This window comes from Protopterus annectens, chromosome 3.part0 (genome assembly GCF_019279795.1).
Source record: "Protopterus annectens isolate FY-2018-M chromosome 3.part0, PAN1.0, whole genome shotgun sequence".
NCBI lineage: Eukaryota > Metazoa > Chordata > Ceratodontiformes > Protopteridae > Protopterus > Protopterus annectens.
Window position 1 is genome coordinate 1,485,698,406 of NC_056731.1, and position 12,498 is coordinate 1,485,710,903.

Genomic DNA, 12,498 nt, shown 5'->3' on the forward strand with positions numbered 1-12,498 from the left:
TTGAAATGGCTGCATTTTGACTGCACGTTACAAAATAGTTGTACTCTTTGGAATAAATGCACAGTAATAAGCACACACACTGTAAGCACTTTTACACACTTTAAGATACTTCAAATAACTCTAGTTATGCCCTGAATAGCTTCAATCAATACAAAATAGCAGTTTATGCCAAAACACAGTATCTTGCCAAAAAACATGCTCACCTTGCTTTATTTATGCTTAATGTTCCCTTTTTGCCCTTTGTTATATCTGTTTTGCTCTTTTAGTCTTTATTTTCATGTCCATTATACTTTTCTTGTGTTTGTTTTATGCTAAACATACTTGTTTTACTTTAAACATGCTAGTTTTGCAATTCTGAGGTAATTCCAAACCCCTTATGTGCTTTTTTGGCAATCTTTTTGTCAAATATCTTAATTTTAAATATTTTGTTTAATTAGTAAACTTTTTGTGCCTCTCGCTTGCTTATCAATGCATTCTGTGCCCTTGTAATGCTCCATTTTATCTTTTTTTAATAAATAAATCCTTCATGCACATTTTCATTACCTTTAGTTCATTTCTGGCCCTTTTTGTACTCGATTCACTTAGTTTACCTTCACTGTTAAATCTGCACCTTGTAGCTCTGAAAAGCAGTCTCTGGAATCCCGGTTCTGACACCATGTCGCTTGTGTGGTCAGGATAAAACAGACAAACTTCTGTGGGTTCTGTTCAAGCAGCTTTATTATGTATAAACACATCAGAATTGAGCATTAATAACTTTAACTCAAATAAACTTGTAAACAAACTAGCTATTACACTCATACATGCTCACTCTCTGGCTGCACTCTCAGAATGGCACTGAAGCTGGCACATGCTTGCTATTTATATGCATGTGCTGTCCTTGAAATGTTTCTTAAAGGTACAACACAAACACACTATTCTACACTGTCTAATCAGATTATTTCCATGAAGTAAGTAATGCCTTATGTTGTGCAATATCCAATTACTATCCAAGAAGAACTGTGTAGCTTTTCCTGCTAACAGTGTATATCATAACTCCTTAACCTGACTTGAGGCAAAGTGCACAAACTGAAACCACCTACCATTAAATATATTACACATACAAAGGAACCTCCTCTCTGTCTTTCTACTCAGATAGACAGAGAAACAAAACAAAAAAGAGAGACTGAGAGAGAGAGAGAAAAGACAGAGAGAGTATAATTATACATTTAAAGATTTATTGTTTTATTGTTCCCTATATCAAATACTGAAGGTTATTTGGGAACTTTTAATATAAACAAAATGCTAGACCTCATAGATGTAAATTTAATCTTTTGACATTAATTTTATTTGGAAATAAATTACACAATACAGATTATCTTCTTGTAAGACACTGTTTAGAAAATAACAATTGTTTGACTATACAATCTTGTAAAAAACATGGTGATAAAATCAAAATCTCCATGGATTTTCAAATAAAACATATTGCAAAGATGCAGAACGAAAACACCCACAAGGGCAGACAGCTATAAAAAAGATAAAGCCCCACAAAGTCCAATAACCATCCAACGGGTGACAACAAAATAAATTATTTATTTCGTTGTCACCCGTTGGATGGTTATTGGACTTTGTGGGGCTTTATAAAGATACTTAAGTTTTTTTTTTCAGAATCAATAGTAACTCAAATAAGAATAAATCATATATATCAATAATTTATAAACTAATAAGAGAAGAGTTTGGTTCCAGAGATTTATTATTTTGGAATTACTAATTTAAGATTAATGAGAATTCCTTTTCTGACAAAGATACATGCTTAATTCTTAAATCTATGGGAAAGTCTACTTCTCTTTATTGAATATATGTACATGAAGATTTCTTTGCAGAGCTTTTCTAAATCTACATAAAGCGGCTTTAATATATAACTATGGGAAAATTAATTGTTGGAAGTATAATGAAGTCACAAATGCAAATTGGTTTCATGTGACATTGGCTTGTGAAATAGTAACTCCTTTTTGGGTTGAATTTAAATTTTTTTCCTAAGCTTTGTGGACAGCTAATTGTATAATTTCTAACTCTTTGATTTTATTTAATGCTCCATTTCTGGATTCCCTTCCTGGAGTGCAGATGCCTCTCCTTTGGTCCATTTTAGCTATAGCAATAAAAAAAATAGTCACAAAGAATTGGAAATGTCAAACTACCATTTAATTCACTGAATTCATTAATTTAGCAAAAATGTCTGTAAAAAAGAATTTCCAACTGTCAAAATGAGAACTTCAGATATAACTCACCAGTTTGGATTATGGTCAAATTTAAGTGATTTACTTGATAAATTTTAATGATTTTTGTTTTCTATGTTTGATTTTGTTGTGGACATTTGTAAATAGTTATGCTTTTTGTTCCATTTATCTTTAAATAGTTTTGTAAAATAAGTGTTTTAAAATTAATAAAACGTTTAAAAAGCAAGAAAAGACAAAGAGATGGTTTCTATTCTAAGACATGCTTTGAGATATGAGTTAATCTGAGGCATAAAACAACACAAGGAGTAAAACACAGATATGGAAAAAAAGTCTGCAGTAGTTCGGTTTCGAGATTTAGAGATGGGTTAATTTTTTTTTCTCTGTGACATTTTATTTATTTATTTAACATTTGTTTACAACAAAAGTCTGACTAGGACAAACCCTATTTTCAGCAGAGGCCTGGAGTAAAATGCTCCAGGCATATGTCTTTGGAATATGAGAGAAAACTGGAGCACACAGAGGGGACCTGTGCAAATGCAGGAAGGACATGCAGACACTGCACAGAAGGTACCCCAGTTGAGAATCAATCCAGAGAACCTCTTGCTGTGAGGTGACAATGCTAACTGCTGCACCACTGCACCACCCAGCCCACTCACAAATCTGAGGCAATATGCCTCCTCACCATGAAAACAACAACTAGGCCAAATACTGCCATGAAAGCTTCAGGCAAGGTAAACATTTCAAATAAAAAGAAATTGCATTGAATTCTTTTAAGTTTCACCCATCCACAATGTATGAATGAAATATTAACTGCTTATAGCCTGGGATATCAAGAATGAATGTGATTAAAAACAGGGAAAACACCTTTAAGTTTATTATCAGGGTAGTAGCCATCCTTCTCTGCACCTAATGACAAGCACAGATGACAAATTACATTGTGAAGTGCTCATTTCTAACTTTATTCATATACATCTTTTCTGTGATATATAAAGTTTAAGAGCAACTTTCAGCAATAGATGCAGTAGAGAAAAAAATAAGCTGAGATACAAGTAAATACGTTAGCAAAGATAATCATGCTAATTCTTGCATGCTATGGGCTTCTAGCTTTCATATGAGATAATCTAATCTAAGGTTTAATAGCCACTTAATGAAGAGGCTCATTTTTTTAACTCTGCATGTAAGTCAATGTTTTATATATTAAATTCAGTCAGAGAACAAGGATTCCATTTTGTGACAATATTAGTCAATGTCAATCAAGCATCTCATACTTAATTACCTTCATCGGATGTCATTCATCCATTTGTCCATTCATAAAGTTATTCTACATTGGAATTCAGAAATGACAATTTTGTAACTAAAATGCATGATGTGTAACCCATGCTGCAATGTAAAATTAGCTCATTTTTGCATTTTAGACACTTTTATGGCAAATTATAAGGTATGATATACTGCTAAAAGAGCATTCTGATAAGAAACTGAAATATAGGTTCATAGGTGTGTACTAGGCTAATAGCCCTGGAGCCTTTACAAGCCTAGCACATAGAAGTGCCCTGGCATCATGCCGCCTGACATTAGTTCCCAGTGCCTCTATCAAGTAGAGCCACTGCGGTGATACCAGTGGTCAACTTTCTATTGCCCATCCACTCATCAAGATTTCTCTTGAAGAGGTCCAGTGAGGTTCTCTGCTTCACATGCATGGGAGGTCTATTCCAGAGCATGGGCAGTCTCTGGGTGAGGAACCTGTCCCTCCAGCATGTTCTGTTGATTGTGGTAATGAGGTTGAGGTCTCTGGAGTGTGTGGTGCAGAGGGATTTGGATTTCCTTAGATGTAGCATTTCTAACAGAGCTGGGTCAGACATGGCTTTGTAAGTCAAGCAGAGATCACCTCTTAGTAGATGATATGAGACAGAGAATAGCTGGAGTTGTTTGAGTCTGTCCATGTAGGACATGTGTTTACGGCCCAGGATCCTCTTTGTGAAGTACTTTTGTGGCCTTTCCAGCTGTTGCATGTGTCTAGTGAAGTACATGCCAAATAGGCATTATACTTGATGATTGGCCTAAAGAGGGAAGAGTAGAGAGAGATGATGACCTCTTTCTTTCTGGATGCAAAACCCTTGGTAATGATATGTGCCACATAGAAGGACTTTCTGACCACAGTGGCAATGTGGTGGTTGAAGGAGAGGTTGCTGTCAACCTGTGTTCCCAGATCTCTTATAATGCCTTCAGTGTTCAGCGGGCACCCATCAATGTGGTAATTAGTGGGAAATTAGTTTTTCCCAAAGTGGATGATGATGCATTTTTTTGGCATTAAGCTTAAGGCTATGGTTTTGACACCAATCATTGGTCTAAGTGAGGCATTTCTGTAGGATGTCTACATCACTTGGGGAGTTAATAATGGCTCCCACCTTGCAGGTGTCTGCAAACTTGGTCAGCCAGAGTCCTTTTACATTGGCCTGGACTTCTGAGAAGTAGATGCCAAACAGGGGAGGACCCAGGACTGATACCTGTGGGACTCCACTCATGATTGGTCAGCAGTCTGACTTGGAGTCTGCTACTTTCACACTGTGAGTTCTATCTTTGAGCCAATTTGCAAACAACCTAGTGATATAGGGGTTGATGCCTAGCTTGGTGAGTTTATTAATAATTCTTGAGTGGGAATGTTATCAAAGGCACTGGCCAGATTGGGGTAGGCTGCATAAACTGCCTTGCTCTCATCCACAGCTCTGGTGACTGACTCAAAAAAGTCAACCAGGTTGAGCAGTCATGATCTATCTTTCAGAAAACCAAATTGTGTGGGATCTAGAGTTTGGAGCTTCCCTATATCCTTGTTAATTAGGTCCATGATGATGCGCTCCTTAGTCTTACATATCAGACTCATCAGGTTAATGGGGCAATCATTCGCAGGGTCTGTAGTCTCTCCCCCTTTATGGAGAGGGATGACTGTAGCAGTGGGCCATTCTGTAGGGACAAAGCCTGAGGTAAGGCTGTGATTGAACAGGGCACACAGATGTGGTGGCAGTTCACTTTGTAGTTCATGTAAAACACATCCAGGGATATTGTTGTATCTTGGACAATGCAGCGTTAACCTGTGCTGGAGTAACGCTGGGTGCCTGGCATTCCTCCGGTATTGTGATTGGTCCTTTAGGGGAGGAGAGAGGGGTAAAGTTGGCACTGAATCTGTCAGCCAGTATGTCGGCAATATCTCGGCTCAATATAGGTGGTACCATTTTACAGTAACTCAGAGCAAACCTGGGCATTGCTGTGGAGATTCTTGATATAGCTATAGAAGGCTTTGTGGTTGTTTTTAGTGTCTGCCGCAATTCTGCCTTCATAGCTGGCTTTAGAGGTTTTGATGAGGGATATCATCTTTTGGTTGAGACTAATAAGGGAGTTTTTCCATTCTTGGGACTTCACCTTATTCTGCAAAAGTTTCTTCTTTCTGTTGTAGAGTTTATTAATGTCAGGGGACCACCAGATTGGCTTCCTTTTCTTGGAGGAGAACGTCTTGGTTCTGTTGGGTATGGCTAGTTCCATGCATTTATGTATGTGTTCATATAGTGCATTGGTTTATGATTCGGCAGCCATGCATCTATTTTCCATTGACATGGATGCCGTGAAGTTAGCCACTTCTGTTTTTAGGTGCCCAAACTCAGCTCCTGAGAAGCTATTCATGGTGGTTACCTTTGTGGGGGGTGTGGGTGAGATGTGGATTTCCATGGTGATTAGTTTGTGGTTGGATCTAACCAGGGAGGAATTGACTATTGGTGTACAGTAACGGTTGCTCATGTTAGTAATAACCAGGTCAATGATGTTGCTTCCTCTAGTGGGGGTAAGAATGAGATGGTCCAGGGCACTGGAGTTGATGAATTCCAGGAAGTGTTGGACCACTGTATTGGTGCATAAGTAGTTTTCCCAGTTGATGGAGCTGTAGTTGAAGTCACCTAGTGTGAGAGTATTGGGTTGGACCCTAATAGATTCCAGGGTGCTTAGGAATGTGGAGTGAGACTCTTGGGACATGGTTGGGGACCTATAGCAGGCTATGACCTGAATCATCATCTTACCCAATGTTAGTTGTACCTGAAGTATCTCATATGCTTTATGCTGGGCTACTAGTCTGGAGGTGCACATATCCTTTATGAATATGGAGACACCACTGCCTTTGGAGCTTCAGTCCATGTTCTGGTGCTGAATGGTGTGGAATGAGGTATAGCCTGGTAGCACAGGGGTGCTTTCTGCTGCTTTAAACCAGGTCTCCGTTACAGCACAAATGTCAATTTTCTCCATTTTGAGGAGTGCTTCGAGCAAGTATATCTTGAGATTTAGACTTCTAGAATTGAGCAGCATGACCTTCAGCTTGCATTTATTTATAGCTGTTACAGTATATTTTCTTTATGTCCTCTATAATGTTAGTAATATTTCTTTTGAGCTCCATGTAGTTGTTAATTTTCAATTTGTTCTTATTTAAAATTAACTGATGTGGTTATACATATTGACATACCATTGTGTTGGGACTAGGCCTCCTCTATCTCACAGCAGAAATTGTATCCTGAAAAAGATAAGATCATAAAACAGCTGAGATCTTAAGTCATGTCAAGCAACATTTTTTCATCTATTTACTTAGAATTGCAATACTCAGAATTATTGCTTCCTTTCAAAGTCTTTGTATAAAGTTTTAAGAGTTTTTTTCCTCATTGGCATTCTTTGGTTTGTGTTCTTGGTTATATTTTAAACACAACATAATAAGCCCCTTATTCTGCAATTACAAAATGATAATTACATTTTCTGTAAAGCTAGAACTCAGTCAGGTAGAGACTCTCCTTGTGATTTACTGTCTGTTTTCTCAGGAGTATAATGTTTCTTATGTCTACAAAGAAGCAGGCAGAAATCAAGGCAAGAAAAGCAGACAGCAATGTTCATATAAATTACTGTGAACTAAACAACCATATTACATAACTTTTAACCTATTTATATGTGTGACACTGCTAAATAAAACAAGAGGCTTAGCATATTTTTTTTGTTTTACTACACACAAATGCAACAAACTGATATGAAACTCAGTTTCACCTTTTAACAGTGTTCTCTGTGTTGCTTTTTCTAAGTACTTGCTTGGCATACACATATACAAAAACTCATCATTTGTATTTTATATACTATACTATATACAATAAGCTATTTGTCAAGAAACACATTCCAGATATATATGAGAGTCTTTATCATTTAAAAGTATGTTGTCAGCTAATGATGTTTGCTTAGGAACTGGCAAGGTTTGCATCTAGCCATATGATCTAGGCAAATGCAGCTGTTCTAACAGAATTAAAAACTGAGATAACAGGCAGGTGGTTTGTTTGCAGTTGATTACCTTACTTTCTCATGGTTTATTGTCAAATTCTTGATACAATAAACACTTAAATCCAAACAGGTAATTAAAGCAGGGAGAATTTATCTGGCCATCAAATACATTTGCCTAACAGCTCTGTATAATTGTAAATTTAAAAAGAAAAGATTATATTTAGGTCCATAAGCAGGGAATGTCATAGTACAGTTGACAAAACCAAGGCGGTTGTGATTACAGAATTTACATGAATGGCTAAAAGATGTTCAAACGTGACAGCAGCTTTTCAGCACATTACAAAATAACAATTTGGCATGGGGAATAAGTGTCCAAAGAGATAGTCTCTTGCAGATGTTTGTTCTTTATTTTGCTTAACTGGTCAGTTTCTATTTTAAATAAGCAATTTTCTTATTCCAATATTAGCTACTGTTCTTCTCAACTGTAAAGTGTGGTTACTGTTAATACTAAAATGTGTAACTCTATACACATTCTCAGTGCAATTGCATTTTTCTTCTCTTTTCTGTTTAGAAAATGTTGCTCTTAGGCTACACTATGTTTACTTGTATTGCCTTATTTATTTCACTTTTATAATCAGGTAGTAACCTTTTTTTCATGAGAGATCTGGAAGGAAATTGTAGATATAGTAAATAAATATGGTACAAAGAAAATTGTGGGAAGAAATATCTGCATATACTTTGCTGATGACAAAAATAAATCAACAAACATATGAAAGAAATTATGCAAGACATTACAGAAAGATTTGCATAGTTAAAGATGACTAACAGATGCTTTAGCTCTAGACATTTATTTAATAACCAATCAAAGGGTGTAAAAGTGGAAAAGGAACACAATTGAAAGGAAATGTCCACTTCTGGAGCCAATGTACTACAGCCCAAGTAAATATTTATTTTTTAAAATCACAAAAAAATAAATGACATCCACAACAGAGAAAAAAATCCACAATAGTCAAGCGCTTTCGTCAAATGACTTCTTCAGAACACAATTTCATGGTCTCATCTCATTTTATACTTGTTGGTAATGAATCTGATTAGCAATTAATTAACATTTAAAATGGCAATGTAAAATAATCATTAGTGTATACAAATACTATTTAAAAAGCAATATTTCTGAAATTAAACAAATGCCACAGAATTTCCAGGTATCAATGATGCCATCAGTATCAAACCTGAACTTAGATTCAGAGCTACAAAGCTGTGACACATCAGTTTTAACATTCATAGTTGTTTTTAAACAATACATTTGTTTAATTTCAGTTATCACCAGCCCAGAAATAGCCTGCCATTTATTATGTTTCCTTTCTCAGAAGACTATATCCTATAGAAACTATAGATGCTTATATCACTGACCTGAATACCAAGACTAAATACTGTGAAGTCTTCACTGCATAACATAGTAATTTGTGGTGTAATAAATGATGACGCAGGGAGCAGTCTTTTAAGAAAACACACCTGACCTTATTTAAAGGTCTGGCTATATGTACAGCATATACAATTTGTAATGCATGTTTAAAAGAATTAACTAAGAAAACAATGTGTGTAAAAGGAAATTGACCTGCTATGTTCCTACAACATATATACTGTAGATATGGCAGACCAGGTAATTTATCAGGTAGATGTATATATAATTATCAGTCAGTCAGTAATCACATTAATTCCAATTTTTCCTGTTTTCAAAATCCCACTGTAATTATCTTCCAAAAGAAGACGACCATATGAATCATGAGTATCTTAAATGACACATCACACCATTCCATCCTAGAGTTACTTTTCTTTCTGGTCACTGAAATGCAACCTTAGTATAATAGCAGTACAGTTATCTCGTTAACAGATCTCAATCTAAAATGTCTGTTCTTTTAACTAATCTCTTCTGCCACTCATCCAGATTACATTTTTGACAACAATTCTACATATGTGAAGTAGTGACTGTTATCCAGGCCAAAGTGAAGAGTTAGCTATTGTACTTCTGCACTAATGGCATCCTTTTTTCAACTCTTTATCCAAACATAAAATGATTATTGTGTAAGAGTGAAAGAGGTACTTGGCTTTCTAAGGAACTCAACACCAGACTCCTCACTAGAGGAATAAATGGCTAACATGGAAAAAGTGTAGATTTCTTTTTTATATGACTCTATTGTTGCTTTCATGTCTAGGACACGAATAAACAAGTCTTTGTGGGTTCTGTTCAAGCATCTTTATCTCATACAAACACATTACTACTGTTGACTATTGACTCTAACTTAAATAACTTATATACAACTAATGACCAAGATCTTGCATGCTCACTCCCTAGCTGCTCCTTCAAAATGGCACTAGGTATTTGCACATGTGGAATATATATATGTGTACATACAGCCTTGCATGCTTCTTAAAGACATAGCACACATTTTATACTATGATCTACATCCTCCCTATTTGAGAAATAGACCATGCAATTGTTATGGGACTGTTTGGCATGCAGAAATCACAGGTATCTTTTTAGTCACTCATTATACAATATTCAGACATATAGGTATGTACAATCAAGTCCACGTTGCTGTGTATTTCACACTTGGTTTAGATACTCATCCATACTGTGTGACATAAAATAGAATGTTAACTTTAGCATCTGGAACAGTATCTTCAAAATGACTAATCTGTGGAATGTTCAAATCACTTTCGGGAATGGAGTCAGAATTCTGAAAACATTCTGGTCTGAAAATAATGTCTGATTCACTCTTCAATTTAGAGCCCACATCACAGATACAATGTTGTGATTGAAATGATGATGATGATTCTGGTACAGGAAGATGATGCCTGCAATTACTCTTATACTCCATGCCTTTGGAATTTACCAAGCAAGATCTCAGCTTGACACAAATGCCTGTTATCTGTCCTATTCGATCAAATCCTTTTGTTGTCTGAATTTGTACCATCTTTCCTTCCCTCAAAGTAATCTGCTTGATTGGTCATAACTAGATTTCTGGATATTACACTTCTTAAACAATTGAGCCTTGATGGTTTTAGTCTTCTTTGACTTAGGCTGCAACAAACTTGAAGAAATAGGTAGCATAGTTCTAGTTTGCCTGGAAAGTAGTCTTTGAACAGGTGAGCCAAGAATACCATCACGAGGTAGGTTTCTGAGATTAAGCAAATTCAAGAACACATCAGTATTGTCTCACTTTGACCTTTCAAGTAATTGCTTTGCACTCTGCACTGCTCTTTCAGCTAGATCCTTGGACTGAAGATATTCAGGACTACTAATGACATATACAAAGTCCCATTCTTTTGCAAATTTCTGAAACAGCTGACTAGTAAATTGAGTACCATTGTCAGAAAAAAGTTTATGTGGACTGCTATGAACTGAGAAATGACTTTTCAACTTGGTAATAACAGCAGTTGAGGTTAGGTTAGGTTAGGTAGCAGATCAATCTCAAACCAATTTGAATAAGAGTCTAGCAAAACTATGGAGCAGAGCATCCAAGTGCTCCAGATTATGCGGAATGCACTGCATTTAATGAAGAGCGAAGCCACTGTTCCGCTGTTCCGCATTGAACAGCTGTGGCTCCGCTACAAGGCTTTTGATTGGTTTGTGTACCGCAATTACTGCCAATTGGCATTGCGGTATACAAACTAATGCATAGCTCTGCTGCTATCCACATTGGCTGTGCTCTGCAGTTTTTGATTGGCTCGTAGACCACATTTACGGCCAATCTCAAACTCGGTCTACGAGTCAATCAAGTAGAGAATATGCAGAGAACAGGAGCCAATGAGAGCTCCCAAATGGAGACCAATCGTGTTCCTGCAAGCCTTTTAGCGCCAAATTAATGGCTTGAAAAAGGCTTCCAGGAATTGGGAGGGAATTTTACTTTTTTGTGTTCCATCTTGATCGTTGGAGAACTTGGAGTCGATACTAGGCCGGAAGAAGGAAGGAGCGGTGCCAGTTGCAGAGAATCCAGATTGAAGACATCATTTCATCAGGGGAGAAAAAGACGGGAGCCGGGGCCTGCCCAGTGCCTGCCAGGAGAGGTGACTGACTTGGTCGGCGAGAGAAGTCTGTTTGCGGCTGTCTGGTGGTCACATAACACAGGTTAGTCAAGCAAGCAGCATATAATACAACTGTGAGGTGAGCTCAGCTGAGCTGTATTCAAACTAAGTGATGTGATAGTTTTTGGAATGTACAGTGTTCTTCTGAGTTTTACAGAAAGGTAATAAGAATCTGCAATGTGTGAAGTGTCAGAGGACAAACTAGCCAAAGTAAATAGGGGACATTAAACAGAAATCAACAGTGACACAAATGCTACTATAATAGAAACTCCAAGATGTTTAGAATTTCAGATGGAGCTAGAGCAGACAATGCCTTATAGCAGCTGCTTCCTCTGAGTAAATTATAATAATACAGTATAATGGCAGTTCTTGCAGTTGTACTGAACAGTTCAAGTTTTCAAACCTTTTGATTTTTCTAGCAAGGAATCATTGCTTCTTTTCAAGCTATTTAATGTGGCTTGTTTGAAGGCTACAGAAAGCATTGTTTTCAATAATGGGTTGTATCAGTTAAAGGAAAAGCTACATATCTGTCATTAATATCTTCAGAAGGTATGGAAGTCACTTTTGCTGTGTAAGAGGCATCCTGTTGTACAGTAGTACTTCTAAGAATAATCTTTCTTGAAAGAGTATAGAATTACACAAAACTCTTTATCCATATGATTGGTGCACACATTCTGAATTCCAGTTAAAAAATTACTTGTGCGACTGCATGTTATATCTACTTACTAGTATTTTCTAAGCTTGTTAAGTCATCGAATATAAATGAAATGCAAGTTTTTGCTTGGACATTTGATGTTATATTACCTATGACTTGTGAAATTTTGGATTTACCGTAAAAGTTTATAGTTATAGAATCTGTCCTAAATGAAGTTTAGCAATCAAAAAAAGAGATTGTCCTGTAGTGCACATT